Below are 15,806 nucleotides of genomic sequence, written 5' to 3'. Positions count from 1 at the left end.
TGTTGTCAATCCCGAGCGAGTTCAAGCGTCCTTGATTGGACTCCACCTGAGACGGTCAAGCAAGTTCGGAGCTTCCTTGGCTTAGCAAGCTATTGCCGCTGCTTTGTCGAGAATTTCTCCAAGGTTGCTAAACCTCTAACTGAACTCCTCAAGAAAGATAAAAAGTTTGAGTGGACTCCACAGTGCGAGTTCAGCTTTCAGGAACTGAAAAGACGCCTGACATCTGCTCCCGTACTGGTACCACCAGATTTCTCCAAGGACTTTGTTATATATTGCGACGCCTCGCGACAAGGACTAGGTTGCATACTCATGCAAGATCGTCAGGTAATTGCCTATGCTTCACGGCAATTACACCCACATGAGGAAAATTATCCCACACATGATCTTGAGCTTGCAGCTGTAGTCCATGCACTTAAAACTTGGCGACATTACCTTCTCGGTAATCATTGCGAGATCTTCACCGATCACCAAAGTTTCAAATATATCTTCACCCAACCAGATTTGAATCTCAGGCAAAGACGTTGGGTCGAGTTGATCTCGGATTACGACTTAGGAATAACTTACACCCTGGGCAAAGCCAATGTCATGGCTGATGCGCTAAGCCGTAAGTCCTATTGTAACAACCTGATGTTACAACAAAGTCAACCACTTCTCCATGAGGAATTTCGTAAGCTTAATCTTCACATTGTTCCTCGAGGATTCCTATCCACCCTAGTGGCGAAACCTACCCTTACGGATCAGACCATCAAGGCATAGAAGGTAGATCCGGGAATCTCCCGTATTAAGAGAAGCATTAAGAAAGGAGTCGCGAATTGTTTCTCCATTGATGATCAAAGTGTCATATACTTTGGAAATCGCCTAGTGGTTCCAAAGGCACGAAACCTGAGGCGGCTGATCCTTAAGGAAGCTCATGAATCCCCTCTCACCATTCATCCCGGTAGTACTAAAATGTATCAAGACCTATGCCAGAGGTTTTGGTGGACTAGGATGAAGAGAGAAATCGCTCAATACATTGCTAATTGCAACGTTTGTCGTCGTGTTAAAGCAGAGCATCAACGGCCTGCTGGCACCCTTCAACCTTTGGCTATTCCCGAGTGGAAATGGGATAAAATCAGTATGGATTTCATCACTGGGTTTCCCAGGACCAAGAGAGGGAATAATGCCATCTTCATGGTGATCGACCAAGTTTCCAAAGTAGCCCACTTTCTACCTGTTCGTGAGAGTATCACCGCTAGCAGCTAGCCGATTTATACATCTCCCAAATAGTGTCTCTTCATAGTGTTCCATTGGAAATTAACTCAGACTGTGGGAGTCTCTTCGCCTCTCGATTTTGGGAAAGTTTCCAAAATGCTATGGGAACTCATATCTCTTTTAGCACCGCCTTCCATCCTCAATCAAGTGGTCATGTAGAACAGGTCAATCAAATTCTGGAAGACATGCTTCGAGCCTCTATCATCTCGTTCGGAATGGGTTGGGAGAAATGCCTTCCATTCGCGGAGTTTGCTTACAACAATAGTTATCAAGCTAGCTTGGGCAAGGCTCCTTTCGAAGTTCTCTATGGACAAAAATGTCGAACGCCTCTTAACTGGTCAGAAACCGGGGAAAGACAACTCTTTGGCCCGGATATGATTCAGGAAGAAGAAGAGCAGGTTCGCGTTATTCGTGAGAAATTGAAAACAGCCCAATCTCGTCAAAAGAGTCAATATGATCGTAAACATAAGCCTATGACTTATGAAGTCGACGAGAAGGCTTACCTTCGGGTTACTCCGTTAAAGGGAACCCATCGTTTCGGTATCAAAGGAAAATTGGCTCCTCGTTACATTGGACCCTTTCGCATTCTTGCCAAACGAGGAGAAGTTGCCTACCAATTGGAACTACCTCCGCATCTTTCCAGAGTTCACGATGTCTTCCACGTTTCTCAACTCAGGCATTGCTTTGCGGATCCTATCCATGGAGGGGACCACGAAACGCTTGATCTACAAGATAACCTCTCATATCGGGAATATCCCGTTCGTATCCTTGATCAAGCCGAGCGTACCACTCGACGCCATAACATCAAGTTTCTCAAGGTTTAATGGTCACACCATTTCAAGAAAGAAGCCACTTGGGAAAGGGAGGATCGTCTTCGACTCGAGTACCCCACCTTCTTTCCGGAGGATCCTAAATCTCGGGACGAGATTCTTTTGAGTGGGGGTGAGTTGTCACACCCTAGTTAGTTCAAGCATTAGAGTGTGCATCATGTTTAAATTCCTTTTAAATTTGGAATGGGGAAGACAGAACCCCCAGCACCCCCTGGAAACAACTAGGGTTTACTAAAATTATTTTCAATGAACCCAAAATGCCCTTCACAAAAAGTTCATCATTTCTAGATTGGGTTAAAACCATTGGCAAAAATGGTGCACTCTTTTCTAGGACATTCTGGATTTTCCTGAATTAAATCATAAGTATTTGAATTTGGGCATTTAAATGCTATAAAATAATTTAAATGCTCAAATAATTCTGGAAATAAGTGTGGGCTGTTGGAAATAATCTAAACAGAGCCCCTAATTATTTTCAAGATTTTTAAAGACGTCTAGGTATTTTTAATAAAGCCCAATAGTTGCAGAAAAATAGAAAAAAGAAAACAAATAAGAAAAAGAGAGAGAGAGAGAGAGAGAAAATTACCTGGGCCTCACCTGTGCTGGCCCAGCCCACCTGGCTTGTGCCAGTAGTCACCCACCTCTGCTAGTAGGCAGAGGCGTGTCGCCGCCACGCGCACCCGCGGCCACCTCCTGCTTCCACCTCCTGCTGCCTCCTCGTCCCCATCCGAGCGCCACGAAGGCGCCCAGCACCTCCCTGCACTCCTCCCATCTCTCCCCCTCGTCCCCCTCACCCTCCCCCGCGATGGCCGAGCGCCAACCTCGCCGCCGTTCATCGTAGTTGTCACCAGAGCCACCCCCTCGCCTCCTTGACGTGCCCGTAAGCTCCGCCTCCATCGTCTATGCCTCCTCGATGACTCACGCGACACCGGACGCCTCCAAGCACCCACCCCGACGCCTTCTTCTTCCTCTGTCTGCCGAGATTGCCGGCAACGCCCCAACGTCGTCCGACCTCCCCCGAGCCCGCTGAGACGCGTTCTGCAACCGCCCTGAGCTCCTCCACCGAACCCCCCTCTTCTGCTTGGTTTGCTCGCCGTAGACGCTGCCCCCTTGCTCACCATAGCACGCCGCCGCGCGAGCTCGACGCCGGCGTCACTCCGGTGACCATTTGGTCAGGCGCGGGTGCCTAACGCACTCACCGCACCTCGTAGCGCCTCGCTAGAGCGTCCGTTTCCCCGCTAGCTTGCTGCTGCAGCAAAACCACCAACTACTACAAGAAATATGTCAACTTATGACCACCACTATTGGTCACTGAATGGTCACAAATTTCCATTTATGACCTTTTTGTGACAAAAAACCTAAGGTCAAAAGCTGGGCATCGTAAACTGACTATAGCGACCTTTCTTCTGGAATGGTCGTAAACGTTTATGACGAAAAAAAAGGTCGTAGATTTAACGACCAACTGTTTTGGTCACTAGCAATCCGACCACACCACGTCAGATCCACCGTGGCAAGCTGACGTGGCAGACTTACGACCAAATGAAAAGGTCGTAAAATAGAATCAGCCCGGTCCATTTCAGCCGTCTTGATGGGCCAAGCCCAATAATTCAGCCCATTTAATTTTTTTCTCTTTATTTTGCTTATCTGCATGGGCCTGGCCCAATAATTTGGCCTTTTATTTTCTGGGAATGGAGCCTTTTTCTGATGATTTTTTTATATTCCACTATTGCTTTGGGCCACAGCCTTTTTAGTCTAGTTCGAATTTGGGCCTTGGCCTTTTTATTTTCTGTTATGCAGCCTTTTATATATTTTTTTCTTACAGTCATTTCTTTTTTTAGGCCCAAGCCTTTTTGGTCTAATTCTTGTTTGGGCCTTGGCCTTTTTAGAGCCCAGGTTCTCATTTTGCATAACTATAAATAGAAAGGCCCAGGTGCACAAGTGATCCACAAGCCCAGGTGCACAAGTGATCCACATAACTTCATAGAAAATAAACAAAATGATCCACAAGTGATCCAGGTTCACAAGATCACATAACTTCACAGAAAGGCCCAGGTTCACAAGTGATCACATAACTTCACAGGATCCATGTGCTCCAGTTTAAACAGCAAAATGCAACAAAATGCAATAGCTCTCACCTCAGCTCCCAGGTTCACAGGTTCAAAATGCAACAACTACCTTAGCTCAAAGACAAAGAGGTTCATAGCACAGCCATCAAACTACCTTAGCTCCAAAGAGAGCCATCAAGTGGGCTAACTTCTCTTCCTGTTCTTGAGACTTCTTGCGCAGCAGCTCAAGTTCCTTGTCGCATGCAGGTTCAGATTCTTCCGCCTTCATCTTGATTGCCGCCAATTCTTCTTGCACCAGTTCAGCTTGAAGCTCGGACCTCTCCAGCTTCTGCTCAAGGTCACGAACATGAGCAGCAACTTTGCCGGAGTTGTTCCTAGATGACTGGAGCCCAACATTCCTGAGGAATGTGCTTTCCTTGGCTTCGGTCTTGAGGACTTGTCCGACAATTTCAACATCAGACTTTGGCTCTTCACCTTCTGGTACCGGCGCTTCCTTCATTTTTTCCATCTCAAGCTAGCATATGGAGGAAAATGATAGGCATTAGTGGGAGATCTATTTCACATTTTGCAAACCAAACCAAGCAAGAGAAACCAAACCAGCACACAAATGGATTATTTGAAGTAATCAAACCAGCACACAAAATCTATACAAGAAGATGATGACTAGTGACCTGGAGACATGCAATTGGAACAATATGATCACTTCATTAAGCCTAGAATGGTGGTTCTATATATGATGGCTTCCCGACTGAGACGATCATCAAACTAACATTCAGATCAAATTTCATCATAAAATAAAAAATGCATCAAATAGCTACAGCAAGTTCTGATATCTTTGTTGAACTATCAAACAACATCAAAGCATGGAACATAGCATGTGTTCTTGACTGGCTCCGAGTCAAACAACATCAAATCATCAAAGCATCAAAGCTGGCTGTGAATCAAACAGGGCAAAGCATGGAGTGACTTACTATAGCAGTCTTGACTGGCTCCGAAAACCCGTGCTTCTTGCTGTTGTGGGTGGCCTTAAACAAGTCAATCGCAGACAGCTCCTCACCCTTACGCTCTTCTTTCTGAAATGTTTTTCAACAAAAATCAAAATGTTATTCAGCAAGAATCAGAAATGTTATTCAATGAGGAACCAAAGGTAAGGTCTCTAGAGAAGAGTTCTCACAGTGGCAAAAATGTGTGCTGTGTAGTGCCTGGAACCATAAGCGAGGTTGCTGAGGTGGCTGCCTAATCATCCTAATTCATTCAAACTCAAGTGTAGTGACCATTTTATATTGGTCGTTATCAGCTACGCATGAGGCAGTGGACAGTGCTACTAGCTTTACGACCATTTCCTCTAATGAAATTATGACCTTTTTGACCATAATGGTCGTTATGGTTTAGGGTTTAGAGCCCCCCAGACAGCTTTTGACCAATTGGTCTAAAATGGTCATAAATTTATGACCAATTCTTCGAGGGTCACTGACAGAAGGTCATAAGTTGACATATTTCTTGTAGTGAACGGCCGAGCTCCGGCCGCCGCCCAGCTCGACGCCGTCGTCGTTCCCGGCCACCCCAGCACCAACCAACGCCACCATTGGATGTGCCACACCGCCAGCTACCCGTAGCACCCACCCGCGCATCGAACCGTGGCCGGAGCAGTGTTTTCGATGCTCTCCGCCGTCTCGGCCTCACCGGTGACTCAACGCCGGCGGGATTGACCGTGCTGACCAGGGGTTTGACCCCAGTTTGACCCCTCCTGAGACACTGATATATGGGGCCGGCTCCTAACTAAATTAGATTAGTTTTTAATTAGAGCTAATCACCCTGTTAGAGGTTAATGACCTCGTTAACTAACTCTCTCTCACTGACATGTGGGCCCAGGCCCCACTGACTGTCAATTAGAGTTAATTTAACTCTGTTAACTAGTTGAGTCCCTGACAGAGAGGGCCCACCAGTCAGGTTTGACTTGGGCGACCCAGTTGACCGCTGACGTCACACCTATGTCATGCTGACGCATTAATTCAATTACTAGATTTTTTCTTATATAGGAAATTCCAGAAAATAGTCAAAACTTCTAAAAATCATAGAAAATCAACCATAGCTCCAAATGCAAAGATTTATATATGAAAAATGATCAGAAAAATTCAATCTATCCATCTGTAATGGTTTCATGCATGAAAAAACAAGTTAACCTTGCTGTTTAAGCAGAATAAGGTAATGCACTAATAAGGCCATGTTTAATGAGCTAATATTTGAATCTTTGATTCAAATGAGTTCATCCCCTTCTGTCTTAGCTTGCATTAGGCCAAGACACTTTCTTCTTGCCATGTCATAGCATGCATCATATTGTTGCATATTGCCATGTGTTGATTATGTTTCGGTGTGTCTTTCATGGTAGGTTTTGCCTCCGAGGATAACCTCGAGTATCCGTCTGAAGGGCAGTACCCTACTACCACTACATCAGGCAAGCAACCCATTGATCATTCTGATACAAACCCATGTTCTCGCTTTTGCTATTGTTTACTGCATTAAGACAACGCGATTCAAACTGCTGTGTGCTACGGTAGTTGAACCCTTATCCTCTGCATGACCTATCATTGCCACAGTAACTAGATGACACCCACTAGCATGTGTAGGAGTTGATTGAGCCATGTATGTGATTCCTACCTTGCTATGCCTGCTATGCTTAGAGTTGTGTCAGCTCTGGTTCATCTAGGTGATGGGCTGGAGTGAAATGTTTATGTCGGTAATGTGAGGGATGTGTTGAACATGTTTTGGTAAAGGTATCGATGAGAGGCCATGTAGGAGTACATGTTGGGTTGTTTCATTGAGACCGTCCATAAGAACTGAGATCTATATGTGTGATTTAAAATGCAGTTACTACCGTACATTGGGCCTGAAACCAATGGACCCTCTCGGCTTCTTAAATACCCTAGTACTCTGTCTAGGAGTTGCAAATAGTTTCTGGTGTTTGGTATCTCGGGAACCCTGTTGACATTGTTCGGGGCCGTATGTGGAAACCTCGGCCGGACTCCCTGCGGATGGAACCTGGATAGGCGATAAACCTGGACTAGAGACTTAAGTGTTTAGGTAGGCCGTGGCAGACACCCTCGCCGGGCTTCCGCTTGAAGGTTGCCGAGTACATGTCGAGTAAACGGCGGTAAGTGGTGAAAGTGTGTATGAAGAAGTATACCCCTGCAGGGTTAACATCATCTATTCGAATAGCCGCGTCCGCGGTAAAGGACTACTTGGTTGCCTATACAGTTCATAGACAAGTTAATGGATACTACTAAAAGACTCAAGATAAGTGTAAGTACCGAGGATGGCCCTCTCGTAGGATGACAAGGGAGGATCCACGGTGGAGTATTGTGTTGGTGAGTACTGGACTCGTGTGCGAAAACTATTTTACTAGTGGAGTTCCGTAGGATAGCTTAGCCAAGATTCAAAGCTGGCTTGCTGCAATAACCCCACCACCTTCTTGAGAATGAGCATGTGTAGTAGGTTCTGTTGTAAGAGTTGCTGAGTACCTTTGTACTCATGTTTGCTTAATTACTATTTCAGACAACAACACTGCCCCCTTCAACGGGTTCTACGTAGACCTTGACGTCGACGAGTGACTAGCCACCCAGGTGGTGATCCTGGCCATGGAGGGCCCTATGTAGATAATCAGGCTTCGAGAAGCCTTCTTTCTTTCTAGTGTCTGTACTCAGACTAGTTGCTTCTTCTTGTGCTTGTATGATTGTATGACTTGAGTGTCGGGTCATGTGACCCCTATCTGTATGAACATGTTATGTATGGCTCTCTGGAGCCTTTAAATAAAGTACTTGAGTTGTAGAGTTTTGTTGTGATGCCATGTTGTATGTACTCATATTGGGCATATTGTATGTATGATTGAAATGCTTGGTATGAGTGGGATCCGACAATCTAGTTGTTTATACTTGGCAGCCTTTCTTATGGGGAAATGTAGTCTAGTGTTCCTCGAGCCATAGTAGTCCGCTACAGCCAGGTTCACCGGAGTCCTCCTAGCCCAGCACTACTGCTCAGGACACTTGACTGGCCGGCATGTGTTTCACGTCGTTCCTATGTCTGTCCCTTCGGGGAAATGTCACGCGGTGACATCCGGAGTCCTGCCTAGCCTGCTACAGCCCGGGTCCCCCAGAGTCCTGTTAGCCCATTGCTACAGCCCGGAATCACTCGCTGATGACCGACCTGCTCGATGTGATTCATGTATGCCTGTCTCCATAGGTCTGTGCCGCGTTGGGTTCACGACTAGCCATGTCGGCCCAGGTTCTCTGTCATATGGATGCTAGCGACACTATCATATACGTGAGCCAAAAGGCGCAAACGGTCCCGGGCCATGGTAAGGCGACACCCGTGGGATACCGTGCGTGAGGCCGCAAAGTGATATGAGGTGTTACTGGCTAGATCGATGTGACTTCGAATCGGGGTCCTGACACCCTGTTGGCAAGCTATTGAGCCAATGCTGAGCTGGTCCTTTAAGCTTGAGTGGGAGGTATTTGATGGCGTGAAAATCGTCGCCACGGGCCATGTGGATATGAAGGAGATAATCCTCGATCCATACCGCAGGGTCTGTTGTGCCATCATATGATTCGATGTTTACGGGTTTGAAGCCCTCGGGGATTTGATGATCCATTATTTCGTCTGTAAAGCACAGTCGGTGTGCGGCGCCTCTGTACTGGGCGATATCATGACGTAGCTCAAATGAGCTTTGTCTACTGTGTTCGGCCCTACCGAATGTGTGGCTGGTGTGACGGTTATCGTCTCGAGCCGTGGGGTGCCCACGCGATCCATAGATCGATCGTGTTTGCCTTTCCTTGTCCTCCAACATGTCTCATAAGTCCGGCGCATATTCCTGTGCCTTGGTACGGGGTGAGGCTTGAGTGGAGGGCCGGGAGGCCTCTCTGTCGTGGCCACGAGGTGGCCGTTCGGCCGCATCAAGTGCTTCCTCCTCTAATCGGGGTAGCAACCTGTGCTTTGGGTAACTCTTGGAGGGGCGTTCGAGTTTATGCTCTTCGGCCGCAAGGACTTCAGTCCATCTGTCAACCAGCAAATCTTGAACAGCTCTGAGCTGTTGCTGTTTTTTCTTGAGGCTTATTGCCATGCGTTGGAAACGCTTTTGCTCAACGGGATCCTCTGGCACGACGAATTCGTCGTCGTCGAGGCTTCCCTCGTCTTCGGAGGGAGGCATATAATTATCGTCCTCAACCTCTCTATCTGCCGCTCTCTCATGAGGGCTGGTTTCTCCATCCTCCTATGCTAAACCTTGCTAGAGGGGATTTTCTTCGGCACTCTCCGGAGTATTATTATCTCCCGTGCTGGAATCACCAATTTTGTGTTGGCGGGATTTTGAGCGGCGCCGCTGACGCCGACGCTTTTGCTGTTTCTTGGAGGGGTCATCCTCCGCTATTCCATCGCCGTCTCCCTCTTTTGGGGTGTCCACCATGTATATGTCATATGACAAGGTGGCTTTCTAGGGCCTAGTAGGCGCTGGTTCTTCATCATCTCCTTCATCGACGTCCATACCGTCGATGTCTTCGGAGTCATAGTCGAGCATGTCGATTAAGTCTTCGACAGTGGCTACAAAGTGGGTGGTGGGTGGGTTTTGAATTTCTTCATCATCCGTACCCCAACCTTGCTGACCGTAGTCCGTCCAGGGCTCTCTTGATAAAGAGAGAGACTTCAGTGACTTCAGGATATCGCCGAAAGGCGAGTGCTGAAAGACGTCCGCAGCCGTGAACTCCATGATCGGCGCCCAATCGGATTCGATCGGCAGAGGCGCGGAGGGTTCAGAGTCCGGAGAAGAATCCGGCTCCATGGAGTCACGAGTCTTGCAGAGTACGGGGCTGGTGTTTGGCTCAACCGCCGTTGGGATCACAGCCCCCGAGGTGGCGTCCAACCGCCCATTCTCAATCGGTGCGGTTGGCTCCGAACTAAGGGTCGGAGCCGATGTGGGTGCGGCCTCCAGGGCACTGTTCGGCGGCAGAGCTAGATCATGCTCGTCGTGACAGTGCGGCGCGCTCGGCAGTGGTTCGAATCCGTCGAAGATCAAGTCCCCACGGATGTCAGCCGTGTAGTTTAAACTTCCGAATCTGACCTGACGGCCAGGGGCGTAGCTTTCGATCTACTCTAGATGGCCAAGTGAATTGTCCCGCAGTGCGAAGCTACCAAAGACGAAGATCTGTCTGGGGAGGAAGGTCTCACCCTGGTCTGCATCGCCATTGATGATCGTAGGAGCCATCGGGCCTGACGGCGACGGCACAGAGGAACTCTCAATGAAAGCACCAATGTCGGTGTCAAAACCGGCGGATCTCGGGTAGGGGGTCCCGAACTGTGCGTCTAGGCCGGATGGTAACAGGAGCCAAGGGACACAAAGTTTTACCCAGGTTCGGGCCCTCTCGATGGAGGTAAAACCCTACGTCCTGCTTGATTAATATTGATGATATGGGTAGTACAAGAGTAGATATACCACGAGATCAGAGAGGCTAAACCCTAGAAGCTAGCCTATGGTATAATTGTTGATGTGTGTGTTGTCCTACGGACTAAAGCCCTTCGGTTTATATAGACATCAGAGAGGGTTAGGGTTACATAGAGTTGGTTACAATGGTAGGAGATCTGAACATCCGTATCGCCAAGCTTGCCTTCCACGCCAAGGAAAGTCCCTTCCGGACACGGGACGGAGTCTTCAATCTTGTATCTTCATAGTCCAGGAGTCCGGCTGAAGGTATAGTTCGGCTATCCGAACACCCCCTAATCCAGGACTCCCTCAATCACCCTGATAGCACTACTGCAGTCAGGTGCTTCCCATTGTTGGTTTCACCAACAATACGCAACCTCAAGGTGACAAAGAGGCTAGTCGATCGCGGAGCCGGTTTGAACTTAATCTCGCCTGTCGTGATCGAGAAATTGCAGATTCTTGATGAAGACCTTGAAGAGACGGGCACGTTTCAGGGGGTCAACCCAGGAAGAAGTCAAGCAAAGGGAAAGGTCACGTTGCCCGTGACTTTTGGGAGTGATCTGAACTACATGACAGAAAGGATTGTGTTCAACGTTGCCAAGATCCCCTTGCCTTACAACGGGATCCTTGGCCGCCCAGCGCTGGCCAAGTTCATGGCGGCGTCACATTATGCCTACAACACCCTGAAGATGCCAGGGCCTGTGACGATCATCACCGTCCCATCAGATAAGAAGGATGCGCTAATTTGCACTGACCAACTCCACCAACAAGCAGTTGCAGCAGCCGCCACTGCTAATGTGCTTGCTCCTGCCGCTGGAGCCACGGGAAGGCAAAAGAAGAAGACCGGTGAGACCTCAGGCACCCACTCCGGCAAGCGCACCTCTTCGGAGTTTAGCGCTCCCGTTGAGGACGTGCCAGAGAGCTCCACCGACAGAAACAAGAAGTCCAGGGCCACACCGCCGAGAACCAAGAAGGTTTCTGTCAAGGAGGACGGCACGGGAGGAGCTTTTACCATAAGCTCCACCCTTGACGACAAATAGGAAGACACGCTTGTCACCTTCCTGCGGGCGAATGTCGATGTGTTTGCATGGCAAGCATCCGACATCCCCGGCATTCCCAGGGAGGTGATTGAGCACCACCTTGCTGTCTGTCCTCATGGGCGGCCCGTCAAGCAGAAGGTCAGAAAGCAAGCTTTGGAACGACAAGAGTTCATCAGAGAGGAGATCCGGGAACTAGAAGCAGCGGGTTTGGTAAGAGGAGTGCTCCATCCAACGTGGTTGGCCAATCCGGTGGTAGTGCGCAAGGCAAATGGGAAGTGGAGGTTGTGTATTGATTACACAGATATTAATAAGGCTTGTCCCAAAGATCCCTTCCCGTTGCCGCGCATCGACCAGATTGTTGACTCCACAGCTGGGTGTGATCTGTTGTCATTCCTCGATGCCTACTCCGGCTACCACCAGATCTTCATGACAAGGGAAGATGAAGAGAAATCAGCATTCATCACCCCATGTGGTACGTATTGCTTTATACGGATGCCTTTCGGGTTGAAGAGTGCTGGTTCAACGTTTGCAAGGGCGCTCTAGATTGGTTTTGAACCCCAGATCCATAGAAATATGGAAGCTTATATGGATGATATAGTGGTCAAAACCAAGAACAGGGCAACCCTCATATCAGATTTACAAGAAACATTTGCAAACCTATGCAAGATCAATCTCAAGCTGAACCCTGAGAAGTGCGTCTTCGGCGTCCCGTCTGGCAAGCTTCTCGGGTTCTTTGTGTCACAGCGTGGGATAGAGGCCAATCCGGACAAGATCAAAGTTATAGAGCAGATTGAAGCGCCCAAGCAAGTCAAGGATGTGCATCGGCTTGCTAGTTGCATTGCCGCCATGAGCAGGTTCATTTCCAAGTCCGCCAGCGCGCCCTTCCCCTTTTCAAGATTTTGAAAAAGGTAGGCCCGATGGAGTGGACGCTAGAAGCGGAAGCAGCATTGCAAGATTTGAAGCGGTACCTCTCCTCCACGCCAATACTAGTTGCGCCTAGGCCACAGGAACCGTTGCTGCTGTACCTGGCGGCAACGAACCAGGTGGTAAGCGCCGCACTAGTGGCGCAGAGAGAAATTGATGATGAGGTAATAGCAGCGACGGAGCCCGATGCCACCGATGCCGAGACGACGCAGCCAATTGAAGTGCCGCCGAAGAAGAAAATGATGCAGCACCCGGTCTACTTTGTTAGTTCCCTCCTGCAGGGGGCTAGATCGAGGTACTCCGGTGTGCAGAAACTGCTCTTTTGCCTTCTTATGGCCTCGAGGAAGCTGCGTCACTACTTCCAGGCACACGAAATCACTGTCGTCACTCGCCTCCCTCTGCAACAGATATTGCACAATCCAGACGCAACGAGAAGGATCATAGAGTGGGCACTGGAACTGTCCAGCTTTGGCCTCAAGTTTGAGAGTACCTCGACGATTCAAAGCCGAGTCCTGGCGAAGTTCGTTGCAGAATGGACCACGACGCCTGACGAAGAAACCCAAGAGACTACTCTCCCCGGCAAGGAGGCAAGTTGCGACTGGATCATGTACTTTGATGGAGCTTTCTCCGTACAGGGCGCCGGGGCTGGCGTACTGCTTGTAGCGCCCACTGGAGAGCACCTCAAGTATGTGATCCAGATGTAGTTCCCCAGGGAGGTGTCAACAAACAATATGACTGAGTACGAAGGGCTGCTTGCCGGTCTTAGGATCGCGGCGGACCTCAGAATCAAGAAACTCGTCGTTAGAGGCGACTCGCAACTTGTCGTCAAGCAAGTCAACAAGGATTACCAGAGCCCGTTGATGAAGGCCTACGTCGATGAAGTGAGAAAGCTGGAAGAGCGTTTTGACGGTATACAGGCAGAATACGTTCCCCGAGCGGGGAATGATATCGCCGATTACCTGTCAAAACGCGCTGCCCTCAAGCTACCTGTGGAACCAGGTACCTTTGTGCTTCGGCTAACTCAGCCATTCGTTGATCCATCAACAGAGCAGAACAAGAGGAGAAAATCAGGTCCCGACAAGTACTTTCCCGCCAAGCTCCCCGGAGCCGTCGGCAAGGATGTTGCCGGAGACACTGAGCCCGCCATGGGACGGCTAGCTTTGACAGAGCATCAAGCTCTTGCCATGGAGATAGCCGCTCCGATAGCAGAGGAAATTCCTTTAGTCCTTGCCGTCGAGCCCCAGGCTCAAGCGTGGGCACAACATACCGTCTGATTCCTCCAAACAGGGGAACCTCATGAGGAGCAGGAAGAAGCGGAAAAAGTAGCCCGTCGCTCTACTATGTACCAGTTCGTCGATGACGTCCTGTACAGAAAGAGGCCGAACGGCATGAAATTAAAGTGTATCCCTCGAGAGGAAGGACGGGGGCTGTTGGCGGAGATACATGGAGGCATATGTGGATCCCACATCGGGTCAAGGGCCCTTGCCGGCAAAGCATTTCGGCAAGGCTTCTTCTGGCCAACTGCCCTCCAGGATGCGACGACACTAGTCACCAGGTGTGAAGCGTGTCAGTTCCATTCAAAGAAGCTTCATCAGCCAGCTCAAGCCCTTCAAACCATTCCTCTCTCCTGGCCTTTCTCGGTCTGGGGGCTCGACATACTAGGCCCTTTCCCCCACGCTATCGGGGGCTTTGAGTACTTGTACGTTGCAATCGACAAGTTCACAAAGTGGCCAGAAGTGGAAGCAGTGAGGAAGGTCACAGCACAGTCAGCCGTCAAGTTCTTCAAAGGAATGGTGTGCCGTTTTGGTGTACCCAATAGGGTTATTCAAGACCTCGGCAGCAAGGTCTGTTTCGCTTCTGTTGCTCACCCATGAAGCAATGGTCAAGCTGAGAGGGAAAATGCTGAAGTACTGCGAGGCCTGAGGACAAAGACCTTTGACAGACTGCACAAGAGTGGAAGGCGCTAGATTGATGAATTGCCAGCGGTTCTTTGGTCAATCAGAATGACACCAAATTGAGCCACCGGCCAGACACCCTTTGCCCTGGTATACGGGGCAGAAGTAGTTCTCCCCATGGAACTCATACACGGGTCACCTCGAGTACTTGCTTATGACGAGCTTGAGCAAGAGCAATTGCGGCAAGATGACGCAACGCTCCTTGAGGAAGATCGTCTCCGGGCGGCTGTGAGAGCAGCGCGCTACCAGCAAGCCTTGCGCCGCTACCATAGGCGCAAGGTTCATGCCCGAAGCTTTGAGGAAGGCAACCTTGTTCTTCGACGCGTTCAATTGGCCAAGAATTCCAACAAGTTGACGCCGGCGTGGGAAGGCCCTTATCGGGTAATACGAGTCACCAGGCCAGGTGCAGTCCGCTTGGAGACCGAAGATGACGTTCCGGTGAGTAACTCCTGGAACATTGAGCATCTTCGCAAGTTTTACCCGTGAGGCGCAGCTTGCCAGGCCCCCCGGCAAGCCACCTTTTGTACGAGCCTTGCGGATGACGCATGTAACCCTCTGTACAACTCCAGGCGCAGACCCTGAGCATAAACAAATGAAGCGCTGGCGCCCTAAGTTATAGCATGCATGCTAGGTCGAGTCTCGTCCTTGGTTAGGGTTGATAGTGCTTAGCGGTGACTAACCCCTAGCTTAGAGGTCGAGTGTGCGTCTCTTTGTCTTTCTTTTGTCTTCTTTGGTTCACAGGACACACAGATATCCATGCCGAACTACTTGGGGGAGGAATAAAAAGAGGAACAGACCAGCATCTAGCCCCCGGCAAGCCAGTATTGCCGGGGGCTGCAAGAGCAAAGATTCACCCATGGCGAACCAGGGTTGCCGGGGACTGCAGCTTCAGATAAGTTCTTCATCCCTTATCATGCATTCCATTATGGACTGAGGTATGTGAAACCTCGTTTTCCCCTAAGCTACCATGCTCCCATAACTCTAGGCCCTAGGGCTCGTTCCTGGGGCCAAGTTTGGTCGTAGTCGCGGCAGCGAAAGGATGAAACAAGGAGCCTGAACCCGCCTCATCCCTGCCTCCGCTAAAGGCGTGAGGAAGGTCGAGCGAAATGGGGAGACGGCAAGGCCTGTTGCCGAGCAAGGAAATGTTTATATTGAAGATATCAAGGATTTACTCCTTGTCGTGGGTTCCACCTGCAAACAAATGACCCGGCAAGCATCCCTTTTTCATTAAAAAAACATCCACTCAGGGACAGTCCATAGGGAATGAAAAACATGAA

Source organism: Triticum urartu, chromosome 1A, assembly GCF_056163025.1.
Source record: "Triticum urartu cultivar PI428250 chromosome 1A, HENAU_Tu73, whole genome shotgun sequence".
Taxonomy (NCBI): Eukaryota; Viridiplantae; Streptophyta; class Magnoliopsida; order Poales; family Poaceae; genus Triticum; species Triticum urartu.
The sequence above is the reverse complement of the archived record's forward strand: the minus strand, read 5'-3'. Positions refer to the sequence as shown.